The sequence below is a fragment of the Mus pahari genome, unplaced genomic scaffold (genome assembly GCF_900095145.1).
Source record: "Mus pahari unplaced genomic scaffold, PAHARI_EIJ_v1.1 scaffold_7789_1, whole genome shotgun sequence".
Taxonomy (NCBI): domain Eukaryota; kingdom Metazoa; phylum Chordata; class Mammalia; order Rodentia; family Muridae; genus Mus; species Mus pahari.
Genome location: NW_018392308.1, coordinates 11,030 through 27,223, shown reverse-complemented (window position 1 = coordinate 27,223; position 16,194 = coordinate 11,030). Strand labels below are relative to the sequence as shown.

At 41.8% G+C, this 16,194-nt stretch overlaps 1 pseudogene; it reads left to right on the top strand.

The window, feature by feature from the left end:
• Positions 1–4,087: 4,087 nt before the first annotated feature.
• On the top strand, positions 4,088–6,178 carry LOC110314929 (annotated as a pseudogene).
• Positions 6,179–16,194: the final 10,016 nt, after the last annotated feature.

Here is a 16,194-nt window from a genome sequence, read left to right as displayed (position 1 = left end):
CTGATATTCAATGCTGCACTGAATGCATTGCCTGATGTGACAAGAAAGCAGCCATGTGAAACTAAATGTATCATGAATTGAGGAGGGTTAGATGTGCTAGGGAGACAGACAGACCTCAAGGAAATTAAGACAGAATGCATTCTCCCCTGTTTGCTAGTTGAAACTTGGATGCCCTGGGCAGTCCTTCCTACACGATGGAGAATCTCTCAGAGTTTCACACCACAGAAGGTAGAGGTCCAACCACTAGGCAGCACCTCATGAGTCAGGTCCCAGATGCTGCTCAGACTCTAGACATGCCTTCGGCAGTCTCATTTTAAAACATGACCTGGCTTCTGTAAGGATCTTCCTGCCATCTTGTGAGCACACACTTGTAATTTGTGTCAACAGTCTAAGCAGACTCTGGGTCTGACCAGATTTCTACCACACTGAATTCTACAATCTTGTTTAAAGCTTCTTCTTTATTATACAGGAGATCCTGCCAGGTTTCAGCATATATTTCAGTCCTCTGACTGTCCTCAGAGTGTGGTTACTGGAGGGGCTGGGGCTAACAAACCACCAGCTCAGTAGAGGTCTTCGAAGAATCAAAAGCTGCTCTGGTTGGGTACTGAGGGGAGAGGGTTTTCCACTATTGCTCCTGCTATGGCTGCTTGCAACATTTGTCTACCTTCTCCCTCTCTCCTGACTTAAAACATCTGTTACTGAGAGCACAATGGAATTTTTAGGGGCCTTCTGTCTTTAGCATAACTCTGGTCATTTCTATTCAGTGAGGGTGCTCTTTAGACCTACAGTCCCCCCTTTATCAGTTCTGGACTTTTCCCTTCTGCTTTCTAATGTTTCCTTTTCTACTTTACTAATAAGATACATGATTCTTGCCATCACACACTGCTTCTGATAGTTTTTATCCAAGTCACCCTGACTTATTCCTGGCAGATGTTTCCAGGTATTCCCGAGTGTCCCCACCCCATCCAGCTTTGTTTAATGCTTCTACAGAGAGTGAGACCTGCGCTCAGTGCTACACAGGAGGGAGGTGTCACTCTCCTGTTCTCAGAACAGGGAAGAAGAAAAAAGAAGTCAGTGACTGCTGTCTACCCACCAAGTTCATCTGCAGGATCCTACCATGAGGGTTAGGCTTAAGTACAGCACTCTTCCCTAGTCTGCTCTGTATTATTTTATGTATTTCTCTGAAAATAAGCTAGAGATTTCTAGCCATGACTCACCTCTGCTGACAGTTGTTGTCTAACTTTCCCCAGTTCATTCTCTGGGCAGTCTATCAGAGTGACTCTGTGTCTTCCCCTCCACCATGGATCCCCATGGTCTTGAACTCTCGCTCCTCCTGCCTACAGTTCTCAAGTGCTGGGTTTACATTGGGTGTGCCAGGACAGCTAGCTCACCTGGGACAATCTGAAGTGTGTCTACTTATGTGTGTGGAGAAAAGATTGCGGTAAAGTTTTAGATGGGATTTGTAGATAGGTAGTATTTAATTACTATGTAAATTCTTGTCATTGTTTTTGCTCTTTAAGACATGAATCATCTCTAGTTCTGCCTCCCAATGACAAGTGTTACAGGCATGCACCACCATGCCCTGCTACATTAGAAGAATTCTGTTAGAGAATATTTTTAGTGTTAAATAATATTTTACACTGTCTTAGGTTTCCTACTGCTATGAAGGCACACTGTAATAGCCTCATGTTCATGAATTCCATGTCAATTTATCAGAATCAAAGAGAAATAATGATTCCAATTCTATAGATTTACACAATTAATTATAATCTAGTTCTCAACAATGGCCTAACCACAGCCTTTTAGATCAGTAGATCTAAACATGTGAGTGGTTACCTCCTTGGCAAACCTCTGTATCCAAAAGTACTTACATTGTGATTAAAATACAAATGACAGTTATGAAGTAGCAAAAAAGGTAATTAGATGGTTGAGGGTCAGCACAACATGAAGAAATGTATTAAAGGGTTCTAGCATTAGGAAGGTTGAGAACCATGGCTCTGAATATCCCACTGAGTCACATATGCCAGCAGCAGTGGGAAGGCCATTAATAAGAGATCAGAAAACAAAACAGGTGCTCACTAGGGAATTGCTCAAGCTTGTTCCAAGACTCCCAAAAGGAAATCCTCCCCTCCAGGCAAATCATAGGCTGCAGAGTGCTGCAAGCTGACATCTCAAAGCAGCATTTCCAACCCTGGGCCCAGAGCCTCCAACCAGGACGGAATTGTGTCCAGCCAGTACTGAACTCAGAGTCACATCACTGCAAGTGACATGAACAGAGGTTCTTGCACACTTCACAGAACTCTACAGCAGCCAGCCTAGACGCTCCTCATTTACAGGTAGTGGATCTCATTCCAGATAGCTGAATAAAGGACCTTCCTAAGGAACAACTATTTCTGCAAAATGTTGACCCTACGTCTGCTGCCACACAGGGCTGGTAGAGCTCTTCTTCCTGCCCAGCCTGAACTCCATAACAATATGGTTGGAAATGTATTGTTCCTCCCATAACATTAAAAAAAAAAGTCCATTCATCAGCAACTGATCCCTTACTTAGTTGACTACAACAAAGATAATATCTAAGCTCCCAAGATAGCATTAGTGATTTTGAGTACATGAATTCATCACAGTCAACTTAAGGGCTTCTTAATGCTTCCAAAGTTTTCTATGGAAAATATGTGGCCATGTTAATGACTGACTTTTTGACAATTTCTATGTAAAGGACTTGGTCAAAGAACATCGTACTTTAAAATAACATTCATGAACTCGGCATCCATTCAGTGTGCAAGATTTTCCTATAGATGTGAATGCAGCCAATAATGCAAAAAAATCAATGATGTTTGATGTTCTGAATGTGGAAAACCTTGAGGAAGTACCACATGTGCCCACTTAGTGACTTATCAATGTGTAAAATTAACAATTACCCACTTCTTTGGCAAATTCCTTTTATTCAGAGCATTTTGGAGCCAGTCGCATGGATGTCTGAGTTCTAGGCCAACCTGGTAAACATAGCCACTTGCAGACCAGCCAGACTACATACTGAGATGCTGTTTCAAATGAAAACTAACATGAAGGGCCCTTGCTGCTCTTGCAGATAACCAGAATTGATTTCCCAGCACTTGAATCCGGCAGGTCACATGTTCCTTAGCTCCAGATCCAGGGTTTCCCATTATCTTTTCTGGAATCTATGAGGACCTGTACTCTGCATACACACAGAGGCATACAAAAATACAAACAAATAAAAGAGAATCTTAAAATTGTTTCTCTGAAAATGTATCTGTGCGACTTCATTTTTCTGTGTTTCAAATATTTTTTTAAAAAGTGCTAAAAGGCCGGGCGTGGTGGCACACGCCTTTAATCCCAGCACTCGGGAGGCAGAGGCAGGCGGATTTCTGAGTTCGAGGCCAGCCTGGTCTACAAAGTGAGTTCCAGGACAGCCAGGGCTAAACAGAGGAACCTTGTCTCGAAAAACCAAAAAAAAAAAAAAAGTGCTAAAAGGAAGACACAAAACTCTATGATCTGTGGTGGGGAAGATGAAAATAAGGACTCCCAGAAATGTTAAATATCCAAAACGATCTTCAGATGGCATTTTCCATTTTGGAAAATTGTTCTTTCTCTTTTCGTTTAGCTTACATGCAATTAATTAATTATCAATATCTGCATTGAATCAAAAATCTCAAAACCTCCAATTTCTACCATGATAGATATGGATTAATATAATCCACACAAGCTCAGTCACCACAGAAGACTACACAATGTCTCAGCCATACAGAGATTCTAACACTGAAATGTTAGACAATTACTGACTTACAGGCCTCTGGGCTAGGACTCAAGGATGTTGTAACTCAGACCAGAAGAACAGAATCGTACTTAGACACTGATGCCAGAATACAAAGATGTAGAACTAGTGCAAGGAGGGGAAGTGGTACCCTAGAAATCCCTGACACCCAGGAATTGATCACTCCAAGACCCACCCCATCAGGTCTACAACACTACCTTTGGGAAATCTAAGAGAAGCCAATCAGCATCAGCCACATCAGGTTATAAAGTGAAGACATACTAGTCCTGATTGAGACTCCACCCATCAGAAAGGATGAGGAAGTCTGGACCCTGCATTCTCCTCCTCCTCCTGTTGGTGTCCATAGACCTGACCCAGTATTGTGCAGGTGGGTGAGGGGCATGGAGGGAACTGGCCTTTTAGGGAGCAAGACACAGCAATTGAAATCCTCATCTCTCCACTTTCTTCCTTGACTAACCAGACCCTCTCTGATCCAATAGCTGGATCACCCCTGACGCTCTCCTTCATCTCAGGTCCACAGACACACAATCACCCCTGCTCTGCTCTCTATCAACCTGCTCTGGGACAAGGCTGAAGAGTCAGGGTCTCAATGTGCACCACCCACACTAGCTGCAGACTTTTAACATTGTAATTTCAGAGTCTGGCATGTTCGAGGCCCAGTTCACCCAGGTCAGATATGTAGACTCCAGACAGTTTCAGGAATTCGATAGTAAAGAACCAAATGCAAGGATGCAACCTCAGGTTCCTTAGATGAAGCAGGAGCCACCTGAATATTGGGAGAAAGAGACAGCACAAGCCTTGGGTTTGTCACTGTCAGGAAGTCGAGTTCTCAGTACATGGTGTCTGAAAATAAAAACAAGAAGAATGGTAAGTGATCTCAGGGCTGAGGTCATAACTCCTCAGTGCCCTCACACTCTGGCACAATAAGCTCCACACTAGGTCCCCAAGTCAGAGATATAGCCATAGTCATAGGGACCTGGTGATATTAGACCCCAGAGAACTGTTATGTAGTCAGGGCTGAGGTCATAACTCCTCAGTGCCCTCACACTCTGGCACAATAAGCTCCACACTAGGTTCCCAAGTCAGAGATATAGCCATAGTCATAGGGACCTGGTGATATTAGACCCCAGAGAACTGTTATGTAGTTAGGGGTTTAGTTGGGGACAAAATCCCGGGAGAAAAGAGAAGCCTCATAGCAACCAGGGGCTGAATGTGGATGGGGCAAATACTTCCCTGCAGGAAGTATATGGCTGCAATGTGGCAAATGATGGGAGCTTCCTCAGCAGTCACTACTGGCTCACCTACTATGGCTATGATTAATTAACCCTGAATGAGGACCTGAGCTCTTAGACTGCAGAGGTGAAAAATTCAAGACATACCAGGAACAAGGAGGCATGACAGAAAGTTGGAGGACTTATCTGCTAGGGGAGTTCACGAAAAGGCTTCTTAGATGCCTAGACCTTGGAAAGGAGACCTTGAGGCGGGATTCACCCTTCTCCCAGGATAGGTCAGTGTGTCCATTAAGCAGCAGCTCCCTTCCATCTGCATTGTGCATCATGGTCTCTCTCAGGGCTGATCACTGTACCTGCACGATGACATTGAATGTCTGACTCCAGGGTTGCTGAGTCCCTAGACCCCTTCCCCAGTCAGAACCAGAAGGCTATTTGCCTAGAGGGAGACCCAGAGTTCCCTGCTCTGTGTTGGTTCATGGTTATTGTAAAATATTTCAACAAATCGATCACCCAGATCCTGAGTTTAGGCTTCCATGTGGACTCTTCTCCGTCCCTCATCCAAGTCTCCCATCCTTTCCAAGAATGGTCCCATGAGCACTGCTCAGACGCCAGGAGTAGTGCAAAACACCTGAATTTTCCAATTGTTCCCCTCAGATGCCCTCCAAACACATGTGACCCACCATGTAAGACCTGAAGGGAATGTAACCCTGAGGTGCTGGGCCCTGGGCTTCTACCCAGCTGACATCATCCTGACCTGGAAGAGGGATGGAAAAAAACACATCCAGGACATAGAGCTGCTAGACAACAGGACTGCAAGGGATGGAACCTTCCAGAAGTAGGCAGCTGTGGTGGTTCCTTCTGGAGAAGAGCTGAGATACACATGTCATGTGCACCATGAGGTTGTTACCTGAGCCTCTCACTCTGAAATGGGGTAAGGAGTGGGTGTGAGTACATACTCTGCTGTTGGAAAAATGTGTGCTCTTTGAAGAACCAGACCAGGATCAGGGTTGAGAGCTACGCTCAGAATCCTCACTCTTCCTTTCTCTCCTCAAAGCTTCCACAAACCATCCCCATCATAACAATTCTCATCAGCATGGTTCTTGGAGCTTTGGTGGTGGGAACTGTAATGATTTTTCTGGTACAGAAGACATAAAGGTAAGAAAGGGGCAGTGTCTGAATACTTGTCTCTCTACATATCTCCAGACCAAGCTATAAATGTACCCTGCCTCATTAGAAGAAAGATGTATCCACTCAGGCACTGGGACCTGTGTGCTGACTTTAACTCTATCATAAAGCATAAAGGAAATATAGAAAGATCCACTGCCCTCTTGATGGAGGGGATGGAGACCTGATTCTGACTCCCCACAGACAGAGAGATGTCACAGAGAAGGTTCCTGCTGAGAACAGACCTACAGAAGGCCACTTAGTCCTCTTTACTTACTATCTTCCATTGTGTTTTCTCCTCTGTCCCCTGAGCTGCAGTCAGAGTTCAAGAAACTTCCCTAGGGTTTGACCAAGAGATTCTTCTACTCCCACAACATTACTGCTTTCCACAGTCTCTCACTGGCTGTGTTATTTCCACAGGGGTGAAACAGGCATCTATATTTCAGGAGCCAGTAGTTAAGTCTGAGGTGGTTCCTGAGACTCTCGCAGTAGGGAAGACAAGTACCCACTGTGGGAATCTCACACATTTTTTCTCTGGGACCTATTGGTTTGGGCCCTTAACTGGTCTTATGCTATACTGCCATAGACAATACAATGCCCAGAGATCTGGAACATCTCTCCCAGTAAGATAGGAAGTACTCGGGGAACATATTCCTGACCTGTATGACTTGCTAGACTGAAACTGCTGTTAGCATGGATGCCTGTTTAGTGTGATGGTTTAACAATCACCAGTCAGAATTTGTGCTTCATCATTTCCTTCTATAGTGTGAGATACCTGCCTTGTGTGACGTCCAAAGCTCCTGACTTTTCTTTCAATGGCTGGCATCTGTGTCCAGGTCTCTGTCTCCTGGAAGTACAACATAAGGAAGTGAGTTCAGCCCAGACCTGAGCGTGGCTCCCCTCCACACTGACCTGTGTCTTCCCCAGTCATCTCTCCTGATCCAGGAAAGGCAGGCCTGGGAGACCTCCACCAGAGACTGAACTATATTTTCCAGTGAGTTGTAAATTTATTCTTCCTATTTCAATATTAGGATTTTGGTCCAGTTTTTTTTTTTTTTTTGTGTGTGTGTGTGTGTGTGTGTGTGTGTGTGTGAATACTTTTCGTGGTTTATTTAATGAGTAAACCAGATCAAAGCATGATGAATAAAATAGTAACTCTGTCTTGAGAAGTTGAAAGCCATTGTTTTCGTCTTCTCTGTCTTTTTCGAGGTGCCTTTCTTTGTATTCAACCTCATACCTAAATTGGCTAATTTGTCCTCCTAATAAATTTGAGCTTTGATTCATACCTGTTGTCTTTAAACTTTTTTCTATCCAAGTCAAGAATCTCATCTTCAGTTAAGTAGAGGTTTCTTGTAAATGACTTTTATTTCCTCCGATGATAGGATAAGATGAGAGCTGGACCCAAGCTGGATGAATACATGGCTTAGACTGAGCCCAGAGTGTGTACTTCTCTGATCTAACTATCCCTAGTCCTAGGACTGAAAGCTTCAAGCCTATAATCTAGTCTTCCAAGCTGACTGATTAAATCTGGCTTTTCTCAACTTCTGACTGAATTGCTTTGTTAGCCTCATACGAAGTTTGGCAATCTTTTCTAATCTTCTGGCTCCTTATTCTCAGGGTAGTTCTGTCTTCACTTGTGTCCTGTATGTTCTCTCTGTAATCTAACTTTGTAAAACTGTCCTGGTAAAACTGCAATACACACACCACATACCACACCATACTTTCTCTCTTGCTGATGTTCTCTTGAGAGTTGGGCATATCCTATTTCTGACTTGTACTATCAGATCTTTTTCTAATTCATCGTTTTGTCTGGCCCTCAAGTAGATGTTGCTTTTAAACATGGTTGCTTATTTCTNCAAACCATTACTTCATTGTTAGGTCTGGCAGGATTTTCCCTGTCCAATTCCATTAAAATATTAGTGCAGCAGGAGGCCTGTGATTGAACAAGAAAAAATGGAGGTAGCAGAGTTTCATGGACAGAAAGCAACTCAAAGGAGAGGAAGAAGCCAAGATGGAAGTGGACAGACAGGAAGGAAATCCTGATTGTGCATGGTTTTAAATACCCACCAGTAGTTATGAATATCATATAGGGATAGAATAGCCAGGCAGTGGTAGCACACACCTTAAATCACAGCACTTAGGAGATTGCAAGCTTGTACAACCACTCTGGAAATCAGTCTGGCAGTTCCTCAGAAAACTGGACATAGTACTATTGGCAGATCCAGCAATACCTCTCCTGGGCATATACTCAGAAGATCTTCCAACTGATAATAATGACACATGCTCCACTATGTTCATAGCAGCCCTAGGTATAATAGCCAGAAGTTGGAAAGAAACCAGACGTCCCTCAACAGAGGAATGGATACAGAAAATATGATACATTTACATAATCGAGTACTACTCAGCTATTAAAAACAAAGAATTTATGAAATTCTTAGGCAAATGGGTGTATGTGGAGGATATCATCCTTAGTGAGGTAACTCAGTCACAAAAGAACTCACTTGATATGCATTCACTGATAAGTGGTTATTAGCCCAGAAACCTAGAATACCCAAGATACAATTTCCGAAACACAAGAAAATCAAGAAGAAGGAAGAGCAACTTGTGGATACTTCATTCCTCCCTAGAATAGGGAATAAAATACCCATGGAAGGAGTTGCAGAGACAAATTTCGGAGCTAAGATGAAAGGCCAGAGACTGCCCCATGTGGGGGTCCATCCCATAATCAGCCACCAAATGCAGACACTATTGCATATGTCAGCAAGATTTTGCTGAAAGGACCCTGATATAGCTGTCCCCTGTGAGGCTATCCCAGTGCCTGGCAAACACAGAAGTGGATGCTCACAGTAATCTATTGGATGGAACACAGGGCCCCCAATGGAGGAGCTAGAGAATGTATCCAAGTAGCTGAAGGGGTCTGCAATCTATAGGTGGAACAACAATATGAACTAATCAGTACCCCCAGAGCTCGTGTCTCTATCTGCATATGTAGCAGAAGATGGCCTACTCAGCCATCATTGGGAAGAGAGGCCCCTAGGTCTTGCAAACTTTATATGCCCCAGTACAGGGGAATGCCAGGGCCAAGAAATGGGAGTGGGTAGGTAGGAGAGCAGGGCAGGGGGAGGGTATAGGGCACTTTTGGGATAGCATTTGAAATGTAAATGAAGAAAATATCTAATAAAAAATAAAAAGTAAGAAAGAAAATGAAATTGCCAAATAGTGGAAAAGACAGAGAGAGAAATTCACATTTCTTGTCATCAAATGAAGCTTCCAGTATGGGAATTGATCTAATTGAGTTGTTAGCCAAAAAAGTCCCATGGGAATCTCCAAACAACCCAGGCAGTTGCCAAGAATATAGATTGCTCTCCATAAACTGGCTGTAAGGCCTCCACTGCTGAAGACAAAACCTACACAACTGACTGTATGCAAGGTGTCACATGTCATCTATCTATAGAGACCATCTTTATGGAAGATGTCACATGTTCTTTACAATGAGTTTTGATGTATTCACTATTGAGGTCTGCTCCCCTAGCATAGATGTAGCCATTTTGTTCCAGGCCTGTCAGCTATTTTATATAATTGCTGTAATATGTCTGCCAGTCATTGACATAGAAAAATAACTCAACACAGAGCAGGGTACTGTTGACCTCATACATTGTTATGTTCTGTATGTTCTGAAGTCTGTTACTTTTAAGAAATTCCACAACAGTAAACTCCACTGAGGACCAATCAAAATAATGGTCATTTAGAACTGCTCTGTCTAGTTAGGAAAAATAGCTTGAGTCACAGCTGACCACCAGGCAGCACATCCCGCACCTGTACATGAGCTCACTGTGGCTTCTCCTTTATAAGCCGGCCCTAAGAAATGTTCATCATCATAGCTCAGCCCCCAAATACTGAGCTATGGCTCTGATTGATCAGTATTAGACTGTATATTCCATAAATTATGCCAATCTTACTGAGATTGGTTTCCATGTGGTTTGTGGGCAACTCCTGATCCCCAACAGTCACATCTTAAGTTTATTGTACAGAGATGATTGAGTCAACCATCACCTGGAAAATTTTTCTCCTAATTGTTTTTTGTTTAAATATACCTAAAATAAACTAATTGGGGTCAGACTCTTTAAGTTTGAACCAACACGGACCTCTTAGTCTTGTTAAGCCAAACTACCTCCTTGCCTTCCACAGATCATCACTCTGCTGACTCATAGACCACAACAATGATATTTCATTTACTGTATCATTATCCCTAAGAAGCCTGTTTGTTGTCTAAAGAAAGACAAATGGTGAGTGGATCGATATGGGAGGAGAGATGGAAGGAACTGGGAGAAGTTGAGGGAGGGGATACAATCTATTTTCAATAAAAGGAAAAAAACATAGAGAGATGACTGCATGCTTGCTTGCTTGTCTTCAGCTCAACATCTCCACTCTGATACAGTCAAGGATGTACCAACCACCACTCTGATTCAGTACAGAGAGTCTTTGGTGGAACCTCAACTTGAATGATGAGTAGAGGTTGACTGTGGGCATTTCTCATTTCATTTCTTACACCTGACATCAGAGAGGCTGCTTGCCCTTCCTAGACTTATCTATGGTAGTGACAGGGACAGGTGAGTGTGTAATGGGAAGATGAACTCCTGGGTGCTGCATCTCTAGAGTCCTGTTTCCCACCTCAGACCCACCTCTGTGGACTAGTAGCCTGAAAGCAGTGTCTGGGGACATGATGCTAACTGTAAATGCTTGTGCTGGCCCTGTTGACAACATCCTTCTGAGTCCAGCAATTCTAATCATTCATGGAAGTGTCTCTACACACTTAGAATGTGAATGGACCTCAATGTAATTCTGCTTATGTGGATTTTATCAAACCATACTGACCATGCCTTGAACTGAGAGCTTTGAGACATTTGGCTTATTGAACATATTGTAACTACTTGCTTATAAGTAAGATATATTAAAAGAGAATTAACTATTTTTCAAGGCATAATTATGTTGGATAGAATACACATTTTATTTTTTGGTGCTTACATTCTGGTAAGGAACTTTATCTTTTCCATCAGTAAATGGGTTGTTTCTTCTTCTATAACAGCTCTTTATTTAATTTAAGAAAATGCACAGCCATGTGTGATGGCGTACGCCTTTAATCCCAGCACTCGGGAGGCAGAGGCAGGCAGATTTCTGAGTTCGAGGCCAGCCTGGTCTACAAAGTGAGTTCCAGGACAGCAGGGCTATACAGAGAAATCCTGTCTTGAAAAATCAAAAAAAAAGGAAGGAAGGAAGAGAGAGAGAGAGAGAGAGAGAGAGAGAGAGAGAGAGAGAGAGAGAGAGAGAATTCACCCTAACAGAAAAATGTAGGCTATACATACATTTTTGTCTTTGTGAGTGTGTGAGTCTCTGTGCTTGTGTCTGTCTGTCTCTGTCTGTATCTCTATGTGTATGTGTGTATCTGTTTTTCTCTGTCTCTCTGTCTCTGTCTATTTCTCTGCCCCTGTCTCTGTGTAGGTTTACAAGTGTGTCAGGGGACAGTAATAGAATACTGTATAGTTGCCTGTATAGGATAAATAGTCACCATAAATACTGGAAGTGTAATTAGAGAAGGTTGTGGTTGACAAGTCTAGGTTGAAAATCCAGTTCTGGTCCTTTGCAAGAACAGCAAGTGCTTGTCATTGCTGAGCCATCTCAGAAGCCACAGGAAATTATATTTCTTTATATTCACTATTTATAATAAAAGTTTATTTTAAGAAATTTAAAATACTTTATGAACTAACTTTTTATTAATATCATTAGAATATTTTGGAAGATGGAATATAGTTATATAAACTACCCTGGCCTGGGACTTATGAAAATCAAGGTAGTCTGGAACAACAAGACCTCTTTGTATCTGCCATCTCAATGCTGAGCTTAATGGCAAAAGGTCTGGGCTAGAGAAGTATATCTCAGCAGGTAAGAGCACTGAATGGTCTTCCCGGGAAACTGTGTGGGATTCCTAGTATCCACACGGCTACTCAAAACGCTCTATGACTCCAGTCTACTGGAACCCCAACCTCCTTTCTGGAGAGATTAGAGTACAGTGACATGCATAATGACAAGATGCCCAAGCAGGATCCACTCCACTGGGTCTCTTGTAGAGTTTGCCTTTGATGCATTACTAAATTTGCACATGTGGCACTTCTTCAAGGCTCTTTTCCCTGTGGACTTGAGACATCATTGGATCATTTGATGTCTGCTGCATCTACATCCATAGGAGAGCATTGTACATAGCATATGGACTGTGTCCATAAATGATATTTTTAAAGGAGGTTAAGGTTTGACCAAGACCTTAAAAGTTTAAGTATTCACACATTTAAATAAAAATGATCAAGAAAGTCAGTTGTAAATTGTTTTTAAAAATCAGTTTTTTAGGCTTTCCCTTGCTCTGAATAATGACATAAGGACCTTTATATTTATTAATAACATTAGGTACAATAGCTGAGCAAGTTCTGAGCTCTTCTAATCCTGGAATTCTAGCCTAGGCCCCTTATTAGCCATGTGGCCTCTTACCAGCCTTCTTAGCCAAGCTCTTCCCTGCTTCTTTATCTATATCCCCATTTGACCCCCCTACACCCTCACTCTGGGCCAGAAATTGGGTATCTTTTCCTCTCCAGCCCAGCTATTGGGTGTTCAGTTCTAAGATTATTGATCATGAAAAACATGATGGAAACATTTTTTAAAATACTGAGTCAATTGATTCTCCATAACAGTGACAATACCAAAATCTGGACTACAACCATGTATCTAGGTACGGAAATCAGAATTTGGATACAGAGTGCACAAAATCATCTTCCAACAGTCAATATCACCACAAAATTCCCATAAAATTTTTAAGTGTAAGAAGTTGTTAAACTAGCCGGGCGTGGTGGCGCACACCTTTAATCCCAGCACTCGGGAGGCAGAGGCAGGCAGATTTCTGAGTTCAAGGCCAGCCTGGTCTACAAAGTGAGTTCCAGGACAGAGAGGGCTATACAGAGAAACCCTGTCTCGAAAAACCAAAAAAAAAAAAAAAGAAGAAGAAGAAGAAGAAGTTGTTAAATTTATGGTGAAGAATTCAAGTGTCCAGAATTACAAGTATTCCTTTGAGGGCTGATATTTTATCCCTGTTTTAGCTGAATAGAGAAGGATTAGTGGGCTATGGATGGATTCATATTGTACATTAGAGAGCCTGAGAATATATTCATTAATTATATTCCAAAGGAGTGCAGGAAGAGGAGAACCAGAAGGTTTGAATGGCAATGGCAGGGTAATTCTCTATTTTAGAAAAGTCCTCATTTTAATGATTTTCTTTGTGTAGTTTCCTGTTACAATATTCAGACCTGGTGGACAGGAGTCTAGAGCTGGTGACATACCCAAATATTTGTAGGTTACCATAATGCTCCATTACTTCCATTCCCAATGTAAACAAATCTAATGTTTTGGCATTGACTCTGTTACATGGGAATGGATTCCATAAAATGGAGGCTAAGGCTGCTCAAAAAACTGTTCAATACCTTTTAATTTTTACAAAAAAAAAAGGTTGTTTAAAATTGTATTTACAAAAGTCATATTTTGGAACAGCACATGGTCATTTCATGACTCTAATCCAGTACTTTGAAAGAAGATACATAGATACCAGGAGATCAAGACCATGAGAAACTACATGAGATCCTATGTCAATACAACAATAGCCACAATATAATCATAACCAGAGCAAAATGTATACTGAACGTGGATACTTAGTAACTGTCTATGTTACTTGATAAGTTCCTGCCATTTCTTATAGACATAGATAAATGGAAATACTTTACAATATCAAAGAAGGCTTTTGTATCACTGCACACACCTGTAATGCCAGCACGTGAAAGGTAGGGGTAGAAAAATTAGGAGTTCAAGGATCAGCGACCAATGATATGAGAGGACACACATGAACAGTCTGAAAGAACCTCCATAGAATAACCTGGGACCAATTAGGTAACTGCCATCAGAAGAGGTGAGTGATGGACAGAAATCTCCAGTTTATAAATTAAATAAAATTTTAAAAAATAAAAAACTACAGAAGGGGGCATGGGGAAGCTCCTAATTTCTATATTTAAGCCTAAAACTCAAGTTAAAATTCTAAAAATGAACCTGGAGACACTGACAGAATCTCACAACTGTCTTGCTTCTCCTTCAAATATGACCACATTTAATAAATTCCTTTTCCTACATTTTACTATAGGTGTCTCTTTCATTGTTTTAGTTTTGGTTTTTTGGTTTTGGTTTGGTTTGGTTTGTTTTTTTGTCTTGTTTTGTTTTGTAATTGCAGATCTTTGGTCATTAAAATTGTCCGAAAGCAGGCTTTGGCACTAAACCTTCTGATGATAGTTCAACACTTAAATTGTGTGTGCTCACTCACTGATAAACAGATATTCGCCCAGAAACTTTAGAATATCCAAGATACAATTTGCAAAACACCTGAAACTCAAGAATAAGGAAGACCAAAGTGTGAATATTTTGCTCCTTCTTAGAATGGGGAACAAAATATCCATGGAAGGAGTTACAGAGACAAATATCAGAGCTAAGACAGAAGGAAAGACCATCCAGAGACTATCCCACCTGGGGATCCATCCCATATACAACCACCAAACCCAGACACTATTGCATATGCCAGAAAGATTTTGCTGACAGGACCCTGGTATAGCTCTCTCTTGTGAGGCTATGCCAGTGCCTGGAAAATATAGAAGTGGATGCTCACAGTCATCTATTGGATGGAATACAGGGCCCACAATGGAGGAGCTAGAGAAAGTACCCAAGGAGCTGAAGAGGTCTGCAACCCTATAGGTGGAACAACAATATGAACTAACCAGTATCCCCCAGACCTTGTGTCTCTAGCTGCATATGTAACAGAAGATGACCTAGTTGGCCATCAATGGGAAGAGAGACCCCTTGGTCTTGCAAACTATATATGCCCCATTAGAGGGAAACACCAGGGCCAAGATGTGGGAGTGGGTGGGTAGGGGAGCAGGGCAGGGGGAAGTTATAGGGAACTTTCGGGATAGCATTTGAAATGTAAATGAAGAAAATATCTAATAAAAAAATTGGAAAAAAAATTGTGTGTGCTCAAAGACCCAGGGTTTGGGGACCATCAAAGACACACCTCTGTTGCTGTAAGGAACTAGAGACAACCTGAGGAGAAAGACCACAGATACCTATTCAGTACTGAAGATGGNCCTCATACCATGTAGATACAGAAAACAAAAACATAGGAGGCAGAGATGCCCACTTCCTAAGGATGGAGGACAACATAACACACAAGGATAGTTCAGTAAAATGTGCAATGGAAAAGTCTCTGCAACTTCAGTAATAGCTGTCTGAATTCAAAATGATCTACAGGCATCTCTAATTATATTGGTAAAGTTAAGTAGGAAATTACACAAACCAGAACAAGAGTCAATGCTCATTTCATAAATGAAGATGAGTGTGTCTATAAAGTACCCATCCTGTGAGAAGTAATGACTAGAGAGCTGTTTAAGACAAAGAACTCCAGAATACTGCTATAGGTTTTCAGGAAGAATTATTTGGGGAATCTCAGGGATGGACAGATGGCCCAGTGATTTTTAAAAAGCCCTGACTGCTGTTCCAGGAGTCTAGCCTTCAATTCCTAACACATACACAACAACATACAACCATCTCATTACAAACACAGGGCATCTGAACCCATTTCCTGATCTCCACAGCCACCAGAAACCATCATGGTGCTTAGACATACATGCAAGCAAAAAAGTCATACATATAATAAAATTAATAATATTTATAAATTAATGTAGGAGAAAAGGAAGGAAGCAAAAGATAGAAACATTGAAAATAACCCCAACAGGAGAGATTATGGAAAATATTCTCTCTTAAGGACTCAGCCAAGAGGTAACCCAATCACAAAAGAAGTCACTAGATATGCACTCACTGATAAGTGGATATTAGCCCAGAAACTTAGAATACCCAAGATACATTATGCAAAAC